We start from the raw sequence: 6,419 nt of genomic DNA, 5'->3' as shown, positions 1-6,419 counted from the left end.
GATGTGTCTTCTTTTTTTTTCTTTTTCTTTTTTTAAATGGTTAAACATGATTTCTTTTTCTTAAACATAAAAGAAAAGGAGGAAAAGAATCTAAGCAGATTGTAATCTAGAACAACTAATAGATGGAGCCCTGGCATTACCATATACATTCCTGTTTGACTTAAGAGCCTCTGCAAGTTCTTCTCTAACCATTCTTCCATCTCTGTTTTTTACATGCTAAGCAGATGGCCCAGAAATTAGCCAAAGGCAGGAGGAATCACAGAATCACAAAATCACAGAAGAAGGTGCAATACAACCTCCATCATCTTGATGTTATGCCTGTTTTTTTTTTTGTTTGGCTTGGGATACAGCTTGGATTTGGGGTACAGTTTGGATTTGGAGTACAGCTTTTGGAGTGAATTTGTGCTTTAATGCTATGTTGTCTGACTGTGAAGACACTCTTACCAGAAGTGCACTATAAGTTATTTAAAACTGCACCCGTGGTACACATTTTTCCATTATTCTGAGCAGTCACTGTTGCTAAGCCCATACAGAAGTTCAGGGAGGTCAAGGTGTTTTTTATGGGATTAAAAATTGTACAAATGACATGTAAACCCCTTTCATATTTAATACAGGGTTTCCACGTCTTTGTGTTTAGCTTCTTCAATCTAATACTTAGGTTTGCATTGCTGTTCTGGTGACTGTGTATTGTTTATGATCTAATATGATTATTAAGGATGTTGCCTAATGTTATTGACTCTATTCCATTTATTTGCAGGCTACAGAAGGTGAACCTCAACCCATGACTGAAGTGGACCTCTTCATTTCTACACAGAGAACAAAAGTTTTGAATGCAGACACACAGGTATGGACAAAGAAGCACCTTTGCCAGGTCAGACTTTGTCAGTGTTCTAATAATATTCCTTTCAGATAGACCTTCACCTACCTGCCAAAATTTGACATTCAGGGAGTGCTGGCTCTTATAGTTCCTTCCAAGACTTCCTGGTCAGAAAACTATGCTCAAGAACCATGTCACTGTCATTAATCTCTTTGTAAAATAGCAGAAGTGCAATAAGAATTTGCGTAAAACAGCCCCTGATACCATTTTTTTACTGTCCTCCAGGAAACTATGATGGATCATCCTCTGAGGACCATTTCTTACATTGTAGATATAGGGAATATAGTTGTTCTGATGGCTCGTAAACAAATGCCGTGATCAAATTCCTGGGACAATGTGGAAGCATCTCACCCCTTCCAAGATGGAAAAAGGCAATGCAGAATGATTTGCCACATCTTTGAGTCTGAGGACGTAAGGAACTTTTTTATCTTGTGATTTTTCTAGGAGGTAAAATGTGAGCACATCTTGACAGGCTTGGAGTTATAGAATGGCCTGGTTTGAAAAGGACCTTAAAGATCATCTAGTTTCAACCCCCCTGCTATGGGCAGGGTTGCCAACCGCTAGAGCAGGCTGCCCAGAGCTGCATCCAGCTTGGCCTTGAATGCCTCCGGGGATGGGGCATCCACAAGCTCTCTGGGCAACCTGTTCTAGTGCCTCACCACCCTCTGAGTGAAAAACTTCCTCCTAATATCTAACATAAATCTCCCGTCTTAGTTTAAAACCATTCCCCCTTGTCTTATCACTATCAACACACATAAACAGGCATTCCCCTTCCTGTTTATACGCTCCCTTGAAGTACTGGAAGGCCGCAATGAGGTCTCCCCGGAGCCTTCTCTTCTCCAAGCTAAAAAAGCCCAGTTCCCTCAACCTTTCTTCATAGGAGAGGTGCTCCAGCCCTCTGATCATCTTAGTGGCCCTCCTCTGGACCGTTTCCAAGAGCTCCACATCCTTCTCGTGCTGGGGGCCCCAGGCCTGCATGCAGCATTCCAGGTGGGGTCTCACAAGAGCAGAGTAGAGGGGGACAATCACCTCCCTCTCCCTGCTGGACACCCCTTTTTTAACACAGCCCAGGACATAGTTGGCCTTCTGGGCTGCAAGCACGCACTGCTGGCTCATGTCCAGCTTCTCGTCCATCAGGACCCCCAAGTCCTTCTCCACAGGGCTGCTCTCAAGTTCTTCTTCTCCCAGTCTATATAAATACCTGGGATTGCCCCAGCCCAAGTGCAACACCTTGCACTTGGCCTTGTTGAACCTCATTAGGTTCTCATGGGCCCCCTTCTCCAGCCTGTCCAGGTCCCTCTGGATGGCATCCCTTCCCTCTATTGTATCAACTGCACCGCTCAGCTTGGTGTCATCTGCAAACTTGCTGAGGGTGCAATCAATTCCACCGTCTATGTCATTGATAAAGATGTTGAAGAGCACTGGTCCCAAGACTGACCCCTGAGGGATACCATTTGTGACCGGCCTCCACCCAGACATAGAACCGTTGACCACAACCCTTTGGCCAGCCAACCAATTCTTTATCCACCTAACGGTCCATCCTTCAAATCCATACCTCTCCAATTTAGAGAGAAGAATGTGGTGAGGGACCATATAAAAGGCTTTGATATGAGTCTATAGCCAATGGTCCTGTTTGGCTTGTTTGTTAATACCATAAAATATTTCATCGAAGTAGAAGAACTGGCCTTATCTTTGCACGATAGAACCCAGTGTTTTCCTTGCAAATCAGCATTTATAGAAGACTTTTCTATTTTTTTTTCTTATTTTTTTCAAGTGAATTTAATGCCTTCTAGTGACAGTGAGGAGCAGATTCTAAAAGAATGCTCTTGCCAGTGCTTACATATACAACCTCAGTGTCTGTGAGAATGAGCATCAATCAAAAAAGCTTATTTCCATTGGAAGCATCCATTCCCTAGTGTTGCCACAAGGATATATGCCATAAAGGGCTTTGTAATTACAAAGAGACTTTGTAATTGCCTGTTTACTGTTTAATTCAGGTGATGGTCATCTTCCTCTTCATTGTTATCACTTTGGTACCAATGGTATTCCAAAATGAGGGGATCACCTCTTTTAGTAAAGCTTTTACAACTTCCCAGGCTTTATTAGTTCGGCATGGGAAAGCCTCTGGCCATCCAGTGAAAGTATCCACTCTTGCTAGGAGGTATCGATAAGGTCCTTATCTAGTCAATTTGGAAAAGTCCACTTGCCAATACTCCCCTGGTTTCATCCCTTTTTTCATCTCTCCTGGCAGTGATCTTGGCTGCATCTTGGTATTGTTTGCACAGCACACAGGACACTTTTGCACTATTTGGTCTGCTATGGTCTGCATTTTCAGCTCTATTGCAAAGTGCTTCAGGCTACCTACTATGACGTCAGCGTCAAGGTGTGTTCCTTCATGCAAATCCTTCATTAACTGTGCAATCATAGCTCTTGTTATCAGTATTTGTCCATTAGGGGTCTCCCACCATCTGTCTTTTCACTTTGTACATTTTAACCTTTCTGCAATTTGGACTTCTTTAGTGGTATGCTCTGGTGGGTTGAGTGAAATCTTTGCATGGGGGACTAACATCCCTTGAAGGTCCTCTGGTTCTTTTCTGCCTGTCTTTTTTACTGTTAGGTCGGCTCTTCTACTTCCTTTTGCTACATCTCGATCACCCTTTTGGTGGGCCTTACAGTGCATTACAAATATGGCTTTTGGCCTCTGTGCAACTACAAAATTTCTGGACCATGCTTAATTGGTCCTCCATCTGTTGTTAATAGTCCCTACTCCCTCCAGATGGCTCCGTGGGCGTGTAGAACTCCAAAAGCATATTTGGAATCTGTATAGACATTGAGGGTTTTCCCTTCTGCTAATTCCGAATTTACATTATCTGTTTTCCATGAAACTACTACTGTGCATAAAATACTTGAGGTCTGCATTAGCAACTGGCTCATCTTTCAGATCAGCTTGGCTAGGGTAAGTATGCTCGATGATGCTAATGCAGTCATGTTGGATTTCCTCCATTTCTTCAACTGGAAGGAGCGTAGCTGGGTTCAGGCTGTTGACCACAGACAGCCTTACCACCCCTTGGTCCATTAGTACAGCTTGGTATTTGGCTATTCGACTTGGGGATAGCCAGTGGTTTCCTTTGGCTTCCATTATGGCTAGTACTGCATGAGGTACAAATACCATTAAGGGTTGTCCCAGAGTCAATTTCCTAGCCTCTTGGGCCAGGAGTGCAGCTGCTGCCACTGCCTTCAAGCAGGACAGCCACCCCTTACTTGTTTCATCCAGTTGCTTGGAAAAGTAAGCCACTGGTCTCTTCCAGCTTCCTAACATATGTGTCATTACCCCGACTCCCACCCCCCTTCATTTGTGAACAAACAATTGGAAAGGTTTCTCCATGTTTGGCCAGGGCAAACATTAGGGCTTTCTTTATATCATCAAATCCCTTACAGCACTTGGCAGTCTGCTCCAACACATTTTCTGGCCCCTTTGTCGCCTCATACAGAGACTTTGACATTGGTCCAAAATTGGGGATCCAAATTTGACAAAAACCTGCCATCTCTAGGAATCCCCAATAGTTGCTTTTTCATTTTGGGGACAGCAATTCGGCATATTGCTAATTTTCACTCGGGTCCCAATGCTCGCTGTCCTTGGAAGATTTCAAACCCTAAGTACCGCACTTTCTGCTGAGCCACTTGGGCCTTCTTCTGGGATAGTCGGTATCAAGCTGTTCCCAGGTAATTTAACAGACTGATAGTCAGTTGTACACATATTTCTTTAGCTGGGGCTCCTAACAGCAAGTCGTCAACATATTGCAGCATGATTCTTTCATTTAAACTCTGCCAGTTAAGTCTGCAGCCAAGACAGTCCCAAATAACGTGGGACTATTCTTGAATCCCTGCAGTAGTACTGTCTAGCACACTTGAGTCTTTTTTTCCTGTCGTGGGATTTTCACACTCAAAAGTGAATATAGTCTGACTATCAGGCTCCAAGGGTACACAAAAGAAGGAGTATTTAAGGTCCAATACTGTAAAGTAGGAATCCTTTTCAGATAATGTTGTTAGGAGGGTGTATGGGTTTGGTACCACCAGGTGTATATCTTCAGTTATCTTGTTTCTGGCTTGCAAATCTTGTACAAACCACTCACTGCTGCTATTTGGTTTCTTTATCGGTAGTACTGGGGTGTTAAAACTAGATTGGCATTCACGGATCAACCCGTAAAACAGGAACTTGTCTATTAATGGCTCCAGCCCCTTTCTCACTGTGAAGCTAATTTGTTATTGCGGTACCCGTATAGGTGTTGCTCCTGGTATTAACTCCGTCTGGACTGGGAGCACATTATTTGCTTTCCCCAGCTGTTTCCCTGCCCATACGAAAGGGGTTACTGCGTTCAATACTTCCTCAGGGACTTGTTGGCATTCCTCAGTCCTGGGCTCCATTAATAAACAAATTTGGGCCTTCCATATGTTTTCAGGTGGAATTTTAACTTTTATTTCATTTGTAGAGAAGGTTACTTTGTGCCTGCATTTTGCATCCATTCCCAACAAGGGGAGAGGACATTCAGGCAATTTCTATAAATTGGTGTGTCAATACTTTCGCTCCAATTTCACAATCCATAGGTTGTAAGAAGAGTCTCAGGGTTTGTTTTCCTGTAGCCCCTACAATTGGGATCTTTATTTTGCTTAAAGGTCCTCTGCAGTTCGTGACCATCAAATGAGTTGCACTACTATCTAAAAGGAAATCAATTGTTTATCCCTCCTGCATTACTGGAACGAGAGGAACTGCTGGGGAAATCAGAATTTCATCCCCTGGTCCTCGTCAATCGTCTGAATACTCCAACATAATCAAAGCATGCTCTCCTTCTCCACTTTCCACTTTCCTTTTTTCCCTTAATGGATATTCTTTCTGTCAATGCCCCTCTTCTTTGCACATAACACAGTGGTTGGGGCCCAAGCGAACAGGTCTTTCCATTCCTCGTCTGTGCTTGCCCTTGTCTTCCTGAAAATCCCCTTCTTTCGCCTCTATTCCTACCCCTACCTCTTCCACAACCTCCTTGCCTGTCTGTTATAGCCACTGCCAAAAGTGACACTTGTAATTTCATCTTTTCCTTTTCTTTTCTTTCCTTCCACACTTTTAAACTTTGTATGCAATTTCTATTAATTGAGAGATTGACGTTCCTCTGACCCCATCTGCCTTCTGTAATTTCTTCCTAATATCTGGAACTGATTGCCCAATAAATAGCGTGTTAAACTTTTTCTTATTTGCCTCATCCTCTGGGTCCAGATCTGTCTGTTTCACAGAGGCTTCAAAAAAAGGAGACGGGCTCTCATCTGGGTCCTGGCAGACCTCATATAGTTTAGAAAGTTTGTTTGTTTGTTTGTTTTAGTACCCCGTATTGAATCCCATAAAGGATTAATTGTCAATATTGTTTTACCAATTGTTGACACATATTGGTATTTGGGTCCCACTCAAGATCCTTCCTAATTGGTACTAATTCCTCCACCTCTTCCCACAGGTACCTTTGCCCTGCCTCTACCTGAGCTTTTTCCAGAACAA

At 43.2% G+C, this 6,419-nt stretch overlaps 1 long non-coding RNA gene across 1 annotated transcript; it reads left to right on the top strand.

Moving 5' to 3' along the window:
• Nucleotides 1–223: 223 nt before the first annotated feature.
• On the top strand, nt 224–6,102 carry LOC310888795. Its single transcript, XR_014576167.1, has 3 exons — nt 224–284; nt 758–844; nt 5,552–6,102. It is a non-coding gene; the product is annotated as an uncharacterized lncRNA (long non-coding RNA).
• Nucleotides 6,103–6,419: the final 317 nt, after the last annotated feature.

Source organism: Anser anser, assembly GCF_964211835.1.
Source record: "Anser anser genome assembly, chromosome: W".
Lineage (NCBI taxonomy): Eukaryota > Metazoa > Chordata > Aves > Anseriformes > Anatidae > Anser > Anser anser.
Note: the sequence above shows the minus strand (reverse complement) of the source record. Positions and strands in the feature narration are given on the sequence as shown.